This window comes from Rhinopithecus bieti, unplaced genomic scaffold (assembly GCF_001698545.2).
Source record: "Rhinopithecus bieti isolate Rb0 unplaced genomic scaffold, ASM169854v2 scaffold_2272, whole genome shotgun sequence".
NCBI lineage: Eukaryota > Metazoa > Chordata > Mammalia > Primates > Cercopithecidae > Rhinopithecus > Rhinopithecus bieti.
The window spans coordinates 5104319-5117634 of record NW_016804163.1 but is presented as its reverse complement, the minus strand read 5'-3'; the positions used below and the strand labels follow the sequence as shown (position 1 = coordinate 5117634).

General features: G+C 37.9%; 1 long non-coding RNA gene across 1 annotated transcript; it reads right to left on the bottom strand.

Moving 5' to 3' along the window:
* Window positions 1-1580: 1580 nt before the first annotated feature.
* LOC108526346 (uncharacterized) lies at window positions 1581-5714 on the bottom strand. The gene is made up of 4 exons (XR_001884499.1): window positions 5519-5714; window positions 3717-3749; window positions 2143-2266; window positions 1581-1649 (listed from the first exon to the last, which is right to left on the bottom strand). It is a non-coding gene; the product is annotated as an uncharacterized LOC108526346 (long non-coding RNA).
* Window positions 5715-13316: the final 7602 nt, after the last annotated feature.

The window sequence follows — 13316 nt, the reverse complement described above, 5'->3', positions numbered from 1 at the left end:
TTCAATCATATGGGGCCGAAAGTATTTCCTGATGTAAAAGCAACAGATCTTTCTTCTAAATGACTTTTCAATTATGTTATTTTCTGCCTTAATAGAACTGAAGGAGTTAATAATAAGTCAAAACTTACACTAAGGCATGACTTGAAATATGGGTTTACACCTGTCTGAATAGTCCTATATAGACTAGTAGGATGTGAGTTTTAAGGCTGGAGATTTTCTGTCTAAGGAATGTGTTTAGACAAGGGAAGCCACGATCAATCAAGCTCCCTGTGGAACACCACAGCTTGGTGGATGCCCAGACTCAGCAAGAATGCCTGGAAGTCCGACTGCCCCACCACACGCTGCCATTCGTGTTATTTCAGAGGGACACTGTACGTGATACTCTTGGTACTGTAAAGCCTAATAGAAACTTATCACAGGGGTTGGCAGCTCGGCCACTCTTTTTGTCAAACGTTAGCTCTACCAGTAAGCACTGAAGTGTTAAGGTGGGATTGAATTACTTGACAAAGAGTGAAACACATCCAAGTGAAACTCTAGAAATGAGAAAAGAATACATTCTTCTGTTCTTTTGCTGAAGTTCCCAACACAGTTGTGTGGGAAGCATATATTCTTTCTGGTCTATCATCTTCTAATATCTGAGGACACAGTAACTTCCATATGCACAAATTAGACAATGTGGGGGAATATAAAGATACTGTCAGATGCAGAGTGACAGGGACTAAATAATTCAGAAGCTAGCTCCTTTCCTTTAGTCTGCTTATAAAGTGCTTTTGGCATGTGATTGATAGATATTATCTTAAATCTAGCGGGAAAAGTTCCAGTAAAAACGTTCCATGTAAATTATCATCTTTTTCTTCATATTCAAAACATACACACAAAGAGAAGCAAATTTAGTCTCAAGGTTGTATTTTTTCAGCATGCTAAAAGACGGAATTCATGTCCTATAAGGTGCATATACTTTAAACCCAATTCAAACATATTCATTATTTGGAGGGCTAGAAGGACCCAAAATGCTTTTTCATCTATAAACTGCTGTAAGGCCTCTGTAGAAATGCGTAGGCATTCGAGTTGAAATTAGAGTTTTGTATTTAAAATTTTAAGTCATTTGTATTTTACCCATGAACATTTCATTTTGTTTAATTGGGATCTGATTGCAGTTGTCAAGATTAGAAATATTGCATCATTGGTACTCAATGGCATATTGCATGAGCCTTCAAGTAGTTTCTATAGATCTATTACTTACAAACCTTCACCTTAAACATTTTGAGGACTTCTCTGTCACACAAAATCACATACTGGATATATTCAGTAAATAATAGTAATTAACCATTTAATTTCTATTCTAGAATAAAAATATTATTCTTATTTATATAATCTGCTTTAGTAGACACCATTGTTATAATGAGTAGGAAAATGTTGGCAGATAACGACTCTAAATGCTATTTTTCTATTATTCAAAATTTCTAAGACTGAGAACAAAGATGATATCCTGCAGATAATTCACTTTAATTATTTTTACATGTTTCATATTGTTATCTTACATATTATATTACATGAGAAAACAATGATAAAAACTATTACCTGTTCACTCCAAATAGTGGCTGAACCAGCACTACTGGCAAGCTGTGATATACAAACAGTGGGTCCTGCTGGGTATTAGTGCAAATGCAGACAGGTTAAGTTACTAACCATTCTCTACCTTTGTTCTTTACCTACATGTATTATAGTCTTTCTAGCCATTTTTCTTTCTGCTATATATATTTTTTACCCCAAATAACCCTTATTTATGTGCTTGTCATTGTCCTTCTGCTCAACTCTGTCTCTTATATAGAAGTGGTCTCCTAATATTTGATGGCCATTAGGTACTAAATTCATGACTAATAATTAATTTTATAATGTGTGTAATATTTCCTATAAGATTTTAATTTGAATAAAAACTTAAGTAAATTCATGAATGTGTATGTAGGGTTCTAGCTTATGCACATCATAGCTCAGTGCATTGCCGGTTTGTGGCTGAAGCCTGTGTTACCAGGGTCTTTGGCACTGGACTCTGGTACCTCCATCCCTGCTCCACCCCCATACCTCACCTTCCACCCTGTGTCCCCCATTTCTGCCGATGCTCTGTACTGCCATGGTCCTTACTCAGTGAACTTATACCAGGAGAAATAGATGTTGGATGAATTCTTCTGCTCTCTCATCCTGCTCACAAGCTGTGGTTCAGAGATGCAGTAGTTTTTTTCAGGCTCTCTGAAGACATCCATTTAGGCTGGAAATTTTAATTTTTCATGAAATTTGATCATACATTTTCATATATTTTCTTTCCTCCTTGATTGCCTCAGATCACTTCCCCTAGGATCCCACTCCCTAATAAAGTGTTGGCTCTTAAATTTTCATATCCAGTCTTCTTTTCTAAGGTACTCAGATTAAGAAGTTGAGTAGCTAGCATATGATCAGATGGTCTTCTGGAGTTTGCCAAGAAATCTGAAGTCAGTATGAACATCGTTTCTAGCATCATCATTATTAAAACTTCACCTACAATTAACTGTGATAAGGTACAAGTGAGTGGTAATCTGCAAAGGAATAAGGATATTGCTTTTAGGCCAATAGCCAGAGTCTAGGTAGGTGTGGCTTGGCACTTGTGGTGAAACTCAGTTCCAGCTTTGAAATTTGTGTGTGTGTGTGTGTGTGTGTTTTGTGTGTATTTGTAATTATACATTAGTATAATATACATGTTTAGTATACATATAATCAGTCTGTGTGTATATATATGTGTACATATATACACACATATACTGTGTGTCAATAAGAGTCAGAAAACTTATAGGGATGCATTAACAAATTTACTATATGTAAATTTACTATATGCATTCATAAATTTACTATAAGACTGGAGATCTCCCCCTTGTTTCTCAGTAGGTCCTAGAATCCATCCTTTCACTAAGGCAGTATAAAATTTCCTAATGAGGATGTTACCAAAATGTTTGAGAAGTTCAATGGTAGGTGTCCTTGGAAAAGAGCGTTGAGAGTTAGAGACCCTGTTGTAGACCTGCCCCATATCAATGTGGATAATAAGAATCTGGAATGTTAGAAGCCAGTGGCAATACTTATTGTCAGAAGCAAAGAATGCAAATAACTTAATGGGTATAGAAGTGACAATAAAGATGTCTGAATCTCCTACCACAATTAGAGTGGCTGTCCTGAAGGCAAGGGATATGACAGTCAAGCAGAGGTTTCCACAATTTGTATAAGTAAATAAAAATAAGTGAGAATTTGAAAACTTTCATCCACTACAATTCAAAATATATATCCTTATGTCAATTTCCAGATCTAAAATTAGTTCAAATGACCATAATATGCTGACTGACAGGAAGACAAAGTCATCTTGAGGAAAGATCCTTCAATACCATAAATATATGGTCAAAAATACTTTGATCATGCCTCAGAGGACCTGCAGCCACTTCTTCAGGGAGCTGTGCACCGAGGAAATGGGAAAACGCAGACATTTTGAAGAATTTTTATATAATGTATGAGGTGAAACCAGAGTCCTAAATGTCATCAGGGTTCTCTAGTTAAAGGGGAAGAATGGAGGTCAAGGAATGAATTAAGAGGTGGCCCAAGTCCATCTCACTGTAGATACAGTGCATCCATGGACTCAAGCTATACTTATGAGTATTAATATGCTTCCTAATTAGTTTAATTGGGTTGAATATATTTACCAGCTGGAAGAACTTTCATGTTGTTTCTCTGGCCTGTAAAGTAAGAGCCTTTATTGTAGAAGTGGAAAAGTGAATGCCAGGAAACAGCCCACCCCACATCCCCATCCAGGAGTATATATTGGGAGCAATATCTCATCTGAGGAGGAAGTTCATGTATTAATGCCACCATCAAATATTTGAAAAATTTAAGGATAATAGTCTCCAGTATTTCCTTTCTCAATCTTTCAGTTCACCAGTCTAATCTCAGTTAATAACAACAACCAAAAGATGGATCATTGTAATTCATGGTGGACCACTCTTAATTAGCTTCATTTGCAGCTCCTGCCTGCTATTAGCACAACTTCTGAAATTGGTGTTAAGGCTCTGGATTTGTTAAGGACATTTCTCAATCCTCTTAACAAGAAGGGCTCAAATCAGGTCACTTTTACCTGTTAAGGACAACATCCCCCCCAACTCTTTTTTTGCCACAGGGATAAATAAACTATCTTGCCCTTTATTGTCAGATAGTCATAAGGATCATGATCATTTTGACCTTCCTGATAGCATCATTGTATTTTACTGTATCAAGGAAAATTGGCCTAATTAGACAAGGTGAACAGGAGGTGGCCAGAACCTTAGGTTCTCTAATAAGATACACACATGGTGAACTTGATAGATAAACAACAAAAGGACTCAGGGGCCTACAACACTAGTACATTTTAAGGAATCCAGTGATTTGGAATACTCCTGAGCATCTCCTCTAAGATAGAGGACAAATGTTGCTCTGTGTATCCCTTACCTGAGAAAGAAGCAAGCACTAGGTGGGCCGTTTTTATTTCAGAGTAAAACAAATCTACTGCTTCAATGTATCTTAATCTAGACCACACTCAAAATGACTGTGAACTAACATGTTCACAGTCATTTTGAGTGTGGTCTAGATTAAGAGAGGACTTTACAGCAGGCCTGGGTTGCAGTGTGAGCTTCCCTACCTCTTTGGCCATATAACAAAACAGATCAAAATAATTGTAGAAATACACAAATTGGTAAAAATGCTTTGCAGATTCTTTAGCAAGCTCCCTAAGAAAGCTGCAGTACAGACCTTTATGGCCATACCATTCTGTATCAGATAACTAGTCCCCCTTTCTCTCTCTCTCTCTCTCTCTCTCTCTCTCACACACACACACACACACGTACACACATACACACACTGTTAGTGTGCTACTTGGCTCAAATAGAGGCCAAGTGATAGTTACTCCAAGTAACTGTTTGTTATGAGCTGTGCATTACAGATCCATCAAGGACAATGTCAAGCAAGCACACCAGCATTCTACTGTCAAATATAAATGGTAATTTGAAATGGGCCTAGGAAAAATGAGAAAGAAGAGGTAAATCATATAAGCAGGTAGCTCAGGTACCTATCCCTTCTGTCATCACTTCTGTTGCACTGATGTTCCTCCTTCAACTCACACCTCTGACCAACTGACAGAATATGAGATAACTCAGGCCAGCTTCACAAAGTGGTTGATGTGATATGTTGATTGTGGTTAAAACTGGACTCCCATCAGTTACAGCCCTCACAGCAGTGGCTGACCATTCTGAATGGGAATTCTGGTGAGAAGAGCTGCAAGTAGTACATGAGGCTGTTCATTTCATACCAAGGAAGAGTTAGTCAACTTATGGATGCCCATTAATTACTGAGCAGCAGTGAATAGCTTGGCTGCTTGGAGAAGGGGCTGGGAGAAACATCTGGAAGATGAAAATACTCTCGGAAAATGCCCTCTGGATGTCCTCGTGGGAATGGGCATCAAGTGAATAGAGCTTACCTTAATGCCAGCCAGAGGGCATCCACCTAAGAGGAGGCTCTCAACTAGCAGGTGAATGGGATGACCTGACCTTGGATGTCAGCTGGTACCAGTCCTAAGCCAATTCAGCTCAGCTAAGGTACCAGCATGGAAAATGTCTTCTGGATTGAGGACGCTATTTACTATGAACTGAATTTTGTGCCCTCAAAATTCCTATTTTGAAACCCCAAACCATTAATGTGACTATATTTGGAGAAGGTCCTTTAAAAAAGCAATTAAGGTTACATGAGGTCATAATGGTAGGGTTTTAATCTGATAGAATTAGAATCTTTGTAAGAAAATACACAAGAGAGTTCATTCTCGTTCTCACTACCACATGAGGACACAGCAAGAAGGTGGCCATCTGCAAGCCAGGAAGGAAACAGACAACTTGACAGCCAATCCTGTTCCTCCCCAGGATAAGAAATATGATGTCAGACTAGGTTATGGCCTCACCTATTTCAATAAGCTTAAATAACATCTTTGGCTCACTAGGAACAGAACTGACAGCCAGTTCTGCTCCTCACTAGGAAGATAATTGGCTATCAGGTTTATATGACTTTAGACTTCCCCACTTCTAGAACGATAAGAAATACATTTCTGTTACATAAGCACCCAGTCTATAGTATTTACCTATGGTAGCCTGAGAAGATGAATATACTGTTCTCCATGAGGTTTGTAGGGGCCAAGGCTGTTGGCCTCCTGGAGGTTCACTGAAGTTCGCTGACATGAGATAGATTGATTAATGGGAGAAAAGGCATATGAATTTGTTTAAAGCATATACATGAAAGCCTTCAGAATTGAGACCCAAATATATAGGGGAAATTGTCCTTTTTTTTGTTTTGTTTTTGAGACAGAGTCTCGCTCTATCGCCCAGGCTGGAGTGCAGTGGCGTGATCTGGGCTCACTGCAAGCTTCGTCTCCCGGGTTCCCGCCATTCTCCTGCCTCAGCCTCCTGAGTAGCTGGGACTACAGGCGCCCGCCACCTCGCCCGGCTAGTTTTTTGTATTTTTTTTAGTAGAGACGGGGTTTCACCATGTTAGCCAGGATGGTCTCGATCTCCTGACCTCATGATCCGCCCATCTCGGCCTCCCAAAGTGCTGGGATTACAAGCTTGAGCCACCGCGCCCGGCTGAAATTGTCCATTTTTATGCTTAGGTTCAACAAAGTATGAACAGCTATGTAGAAATATGATAGGATAAGAGCACATGATCTAATGTTAATAGACTGAGTGGGGAAACTCAGTGAGGCCTGTCTGTTTAGATTCTTCTTGGCCTCTCTGAGCATGCATTCTTTCCTTCTCAGTGTGGGGCAGGGACCTTCCTGGAATGGTGGTCTTATGTCCATCTGTAGTCAAATAAGGTAGGTCAGAGAGTTTATTTATAGCCAGTTTTTGCTCAGAATATTTTTAGGTTCTATGGCTGTCTTTCAGGAAAAGGAGTGCTGGTTTCTATGACCTACCTTGGGGAAGAGGGATTCTGGTTTCTATAGCCAGCTTCAGCAGAGAATGGGACTGAGAGACAGGAGGACAGGAGAAGGCAGAGAAAAACTTTTGCTTCTTAGGCTGCTGCTGAAGCCTTTAATTTGGGGTATTGTTTTCTGAACCCCAACAGTTATATGCAGTGACCCAAATGGACGATATAAAGTATGGTATTCCCAATACTTAGAATACGTAGGTCAGGAACAAAAGGGTGACAGCATATCTGGGTCCTATCACTACCTATCTGGGAACTCAATTATGAACTTTTGTTTCTCAGTCCACAATCTTAAACTCTACCAATTAAAGGTTCTGGTTTACAGGTCGAGAAAGCTTCTGTTAGATTCGGTTAACTGAAAGCTGTGAGTGACGTCTGATCATTTTAGTATTCTCTTGCTGATGTACTGGGGGACAACTGAAGGAGTAACAAATCAGACAGAGATAATCGACTTTGACTACCACAAGTGCCTAGGGTTGCTGCCACACAGGAACAGAGCAGTATGCCTGGAATCAAATGAATTCACTCGGATATATCTTTGTGTTTTTGTGCCCAGTGATTGCCATTAACAGTTCATTGCAGCAACCACAACCCAACACTAACAAGACAACTAAGGACTCCAAACTCTTGAATATTAAGATCTTGATTATACAACCAGACAGGCAAACTATAGCAGCTGAAGCAATGTCCAAGGTGAAGGAAACTGAGTTTTGCCGGTAGAGGAAGAGCAAACTGGTTCTCAGCAGTAGCTTCTGGACAGAGGGGCAGCACTTCCTAATTTGTTTTAGGAGATGGCAATTTGCTACCAGATTTTAGGGAATCAACTGCCTTCCTCCATTTGTCAATCCAAAAAAAAACACACTTTTTTAATTTCAGAAGATATCTGGATATTATAAGAGGTTGCAAACTGATCTGAGTAGCCCTTTAAACGGTAGACTATAGCAAACTCACATATCTGTGCAATTCCCTTGATTTCAGGTTGGAGATTCCCTGGAAACAAGTTGCACTGTCCCTACACTTTTGTTCCCACTGCTGCTGTAATAGAAATCCAAGTGCTACCATGAAAGCTGCTTCTGGTCCCGCAGGTGGCTCACAGGCACATCCTGCCAGGTCCTCAAGTAGACCACGGCATATACGCTTGGAAGGTGAACTCTTCTCCCTGTCTCTCCTTAAAGATGTGGTTCATAGATACAATAGTCTCCTAGAGGTTTAATGAGGACAACTTATGAGAACGAGAAATTAGCTCATCACAAGTCACTTTTCTTCATCCCTGGGAATGCATACTACCACAAAGAGTTAACTAATGCAGGAGCTTTTGCCTCAGGTGCAGTTGAAGAACACTGGGTCATGACAGTAACAGTGATTTTTCTCATTCTCACCTTTCCCTACAGGTCTGGAGAAAGACCGGAATTATTATCACCTTTTTGGAAACTCTATATTTGAGATTTAGAGATATTGCAGCAAAGGGACAGTCTATTTTGAAATATTGATGTTAACTCATGTGTTTCACTGTAAATACAGATGGCGGGAATATAGTAGTACAATACCTTTGTTAATTTTCTTATCCTCAAAATTATCAATTAAATTTAAGAGCATTTGACATACATTTTATATAACCTTAACGTTTCATGATATTCCAACTCATTACCCATTTATAATAAGATGATTATTCACTATCATGATTAAGTAATTAAAATATTATTAAATATTTACCTATTGTGTGCCAGATTCTGAGAATTCTGAGAATATGATCCTGAACCTCACAGACACAATTTCCACCATTGCAGAGCTTATGTTCTATGGACAAAAAAATAGTTATAATCAAGTTAAAAGAAAAATAAAGCTGACTAAGAGACTAAAATGGCAGAAGAAGGAGGAAATAAGGCAGCCTTAATGTTCCCTCAGCATGACTAACCCTGGGACAGGATTATTTCTGCCTCAAGGCCTCTGACCTCCCTTTTGTTAGAGCATTTGCTTTAGAAGGCTTGTAGTTGCAAACTCTTTCTCTGCTCCTTTTAGATGTAAATCTTTTTAAACACCCTCTTGCCAGTGTTCCATCCCTAAACAGTCTTTCTCAACAACCTGGGAGCCATCTCTTTGAAATATAATTAGCAAGAATCATAGAAGCCCTGCCTCCCAGTCTCTATGGGAGAGTAGGAGCCTAACTTAGGTGGGCATCTTGCTCCAAGCTGTACAACTACCTCCTGTCACAAAGAGGAGAGAAAGTTTACTTTTCCTTTGGGTAAAGCCAATTAGCAAACTCAAATGGTCTGTGAACTCTCCCTTAACCCAGCTCTTAAAAATCCTGTTCCTTTTGTTTCGGTGGAGTTGATGTCAGATTTGGATGTGGCCTCTCCTATTTCCATAAGCTTGAATAACATCTTTGCCTGCGTAACTCTGTCGAATGCATTTTTTTTCCTTTGGTAAAGACCATACTGTTTTTGATAAAGCAGTCAGGAAAACCTTTCCTGAAAAGGTGACATTTGAGTAGAGACATGAATAATAGGAAAGACTGAGCCATTATAAAATATCAAGAAGAATATTCAAGGCAGAGGGGAAAGCAAGTATTCCCTGAGGCAGGAATGGACTTGGCATGTTTTAGGGACAACATAAATTCAGTGTAGTAATAATTGGCTGAGGGAAGAAGAGCAAATGAGGTACAAGACTTCCATGCTATGAAGGACAGATCTTGGAGCACCTTTTTGACCATGTAAACACTTGCCTTCCACATTGTAAAAGATGGGAAACCATTTTCACTGAGAGTGACATGCTCTGATCTGTATATAAAAGATCTTCCTAGATTCTCAATGTTAAAGGAAAGGCAAAACTGTAGACATACAAACCATTTGGAGGTAGTCCAGGCAAGTATCAGAGGAAACTTAAACCAGAATATGAGCATCTGATATGGAGAGATGTGGCCAGAACAGGTAATAAGTTAAAGGTAAATGTGGCAAGATTTGCTAAAAACAGGATGTGAAGTGACTAAGTAATGCTCAGTCTTCTAACTCAGGAAATGAATAAATAATAGTGAGATTGAAGTTTGGGGACACAGCAACTAATTTGTGGAGGGGAGTATGGGAGCATAAATATTGTTTTGGACATAATAGAGATGTGAGAAGCCTGTTTGATATTCAAGTGGGAGGGTGAGTAGAAAGTCCAATATACTTTAGCAATCATGAGAGATTATGACTGGTGTCATGTCTCTAGGGATTCCCAACATCCAGGAGAGAGTTAGAGAAGAGGAGCCTGTGACATGTTGTTCAAACAGTAAGGAGCAATGGGAAAGTAAATCATACAAAGAGATTGTCAAGATCAAATTGTTAATAGTAAAATGTTAATATAGTCACCTTTTGACTTACGGGTAAGAAGCAGACAGATCTAACCTCTTTTCTAAAGTGTAAATTTTTTTAAAGAAAAAAGATGTAAAATATGCATTTTAAAATGAAACTTTGAATAGAAAATAAATTAACTGCTATGGAATGTCCATTTTATAGCATTAGCTTCACAAATGAAATGTTATGTATTATTTTTGAAAGCCTTGGTAAACATTATATGATATGATTTACATATCCTCTAAACTGATTATCTATTTTCTTATCAAATTTGGGCTTTTATTCCTTCTATATCCTCATAAACAGAATAAAGACATATTCGGGTATTAGTAGCCTCTTGAATCAGTACATTTAAATTATCTTCAATATGTGAAGAGAAAGGTTGAGTTTTTTCTGTCAAACATCAAAGAAAGATTTTTAAAATAGTTGTCATGTCTCCAATTATTTAAACAGCTTGAAATTTGTACAATCAAGATTATCTCTTCCCATGAAACAAGGCACGTCATTTTGGATAGATCATATCATAGATATGTTCCTCAAAAAAATACTTTTCCCTCTAGCATAACAGCAAACATTGGCTAACGTATTTTGTTACAGTTATTCAGAATGTTAATAAAAATAATATTTAATTCTTTTTTAAAATTATTCATCTGAATCTAATCTTCAATGATGGTACACAGTGGCTCTCTTGACTGACAGTCTTCCTAACCTCTGTTAGTCCCACCAAAATCCCATTAGGATGCATAAAACATGAGAAATTACAGATTTTTATGAGGTTTTGAACATTTTTTATACTAGCTAAAGTGGCGAAACTGCTGCTGTAAATCTACATTTGCCTGCACACTGTGTAATGGTTTCCTCCACATAAGCTTCCTGCCCTGGCACTCTTACTTGATGGAAATCCCAAGCTCTACAATGTCAGTGAGTTGTTAATATTTTCTCAGAAAAGTCTTAAGTGAATGTGACAGTTGGTAGTAATTATTAACCTTGCATTGAACCAGTAATTAAATGATGCAGCTTGAATGGGGAGGGAGTGTGCTGCAAACTTGCCTACCCTTGCTCAGTGATCCTTCTGATTCTTCCTGACCTAATCTGACATTATTAAAGCTCATTATTATGTCTTAACAGAGCTAAAGATTTAAATCATTACATAGAACATGTTTTAGATTCTCTACAACCATTTTAAGCAACATTTTATATATACTTCAGTTCTATTTTTTTAAAAAAGAAGAGTAAAACACAACAACAACAACAACAAAAAACATTAAATTTAAATTTCAGCTACCTTTCTGAAGAGTGGTTTGGCTAATTCCTTAAATAGATTTGAAATGTACAATAATACATGTTCTTTGCTTCTGAAATAGTCCCTAAATTTTAGAGACTTTCTATTTTTCACCATCAATATATTTTGTCTTAGCTAATTTAAAATACATACATGATAAGGAGATAAAAAGAGCTTAAGGGAAGATTCATTAACTGCCTTTTAAGTGCCAATTATGTTTCTTACTGTTTGCTCATTGACCCATTTAATCCTCACATCAACCCTATTCTCCCTGTCACTTTGATGACAAAGTAACTGAGGCTCCGAGTGTTTATGTTGCTTGCTCACAATTACCAAGCTTTCCTTTTTACAATTTTGTCTCTCAAATAACTTTGAAAGAAGTTGTTTTCTGTACTAGATAGTGAGTGATAATGCTGGGATTTGTTGAATGAAGAGAAATTGGACACAAATTAAAATTTCACTCAGAATAATTTCTGTCAGCTCGTTGAAGAGCAAAACCCGCCTAAAAGTATGGGAAGTGAATCTTTCTAAATGGTCCCGAGTTACTAAGCAACTAAGAAATATTGCATTCCTGATTATATAATTCATTTCTTCTGAGAACCTGTAAGAATAAAATTATTATCACTCATGGATCCAATTAATATTTTTGGACAAATTCACTACTAGATTGTGTTTGTGTCTTTTCTTTTATTTCTCCACCCTATTTCTCATTTTTAGGTGGTATATGCAAGCTAAGTTTATCAATACTTCAAACAATCTTCTAACTAGGAAGTCAGATCTACACAAGATAAGTTGTAAGATTGCAATTTATCTTGCAGCTAGTTAGGACAGACACTGACCTAGGAAAGGGAAATTTACTATGCTTCTCAGAAGTAAGGTTGCCAAATTCAGCAAAGAAAAATACAGAATGCACAATTAAACTCCAGATTAAAAAAAATAAATAATTTTTAGTACACGTGTGTCTCCTGCAATATTTGGGACATTCTTACACACAAAAAACTTTGTGCATTATCTGAAGTGCAAATTTAGCTGAGCATCCTGCATTTTATCTGGCAACCCTACTCATGGGACCTAAGGTGGAATATTTTTTCTTTAAAAACAGGAAACAATGAAATAAATGTAAAATTTAAAACAGGAAACAACAGAGGCTGGCAAGGCTGTGGAGCAATAGGACGCTTTCACACTGTTGGTGGGAGTGTAAATTAATTCAATCATTGTGGAAGACAGTGTGGCGATTGTTCAGGGACCCAGAACCAGAAATACCATTTGACTCAGGAATCCCATCACTAGGTGTATACCCAAAGGGTTATAAATCATTCTTCTATAAAGACACATGCACACGTGTGTTTATTATAGCATTATTTGCAATAAGAAAGACTTGGAACCAACCTAAATGTCCATCAATGATAGACTGGATAAAGAAAATGTTGCACATCTACACCATGGAATACTATGCATCCATAAAATAGAATGAGTTTATGTCCTTTGCAGGACAGGGATGAAGCTGGAAGCCATCATTCTCAGCAAACTAACACAGGAGCAGAAAACCAAACACCACATGTTCTCACTCATAAGTGGGAGTTGAACAATGAGAACACATGGACACAGGGAGGGGAACTTTACACAATGGGGCCTGTTGGGGGGTGGAGGGAAAGGGGAGGGAGAGCATTAGATAGCATTAGGACAAATAC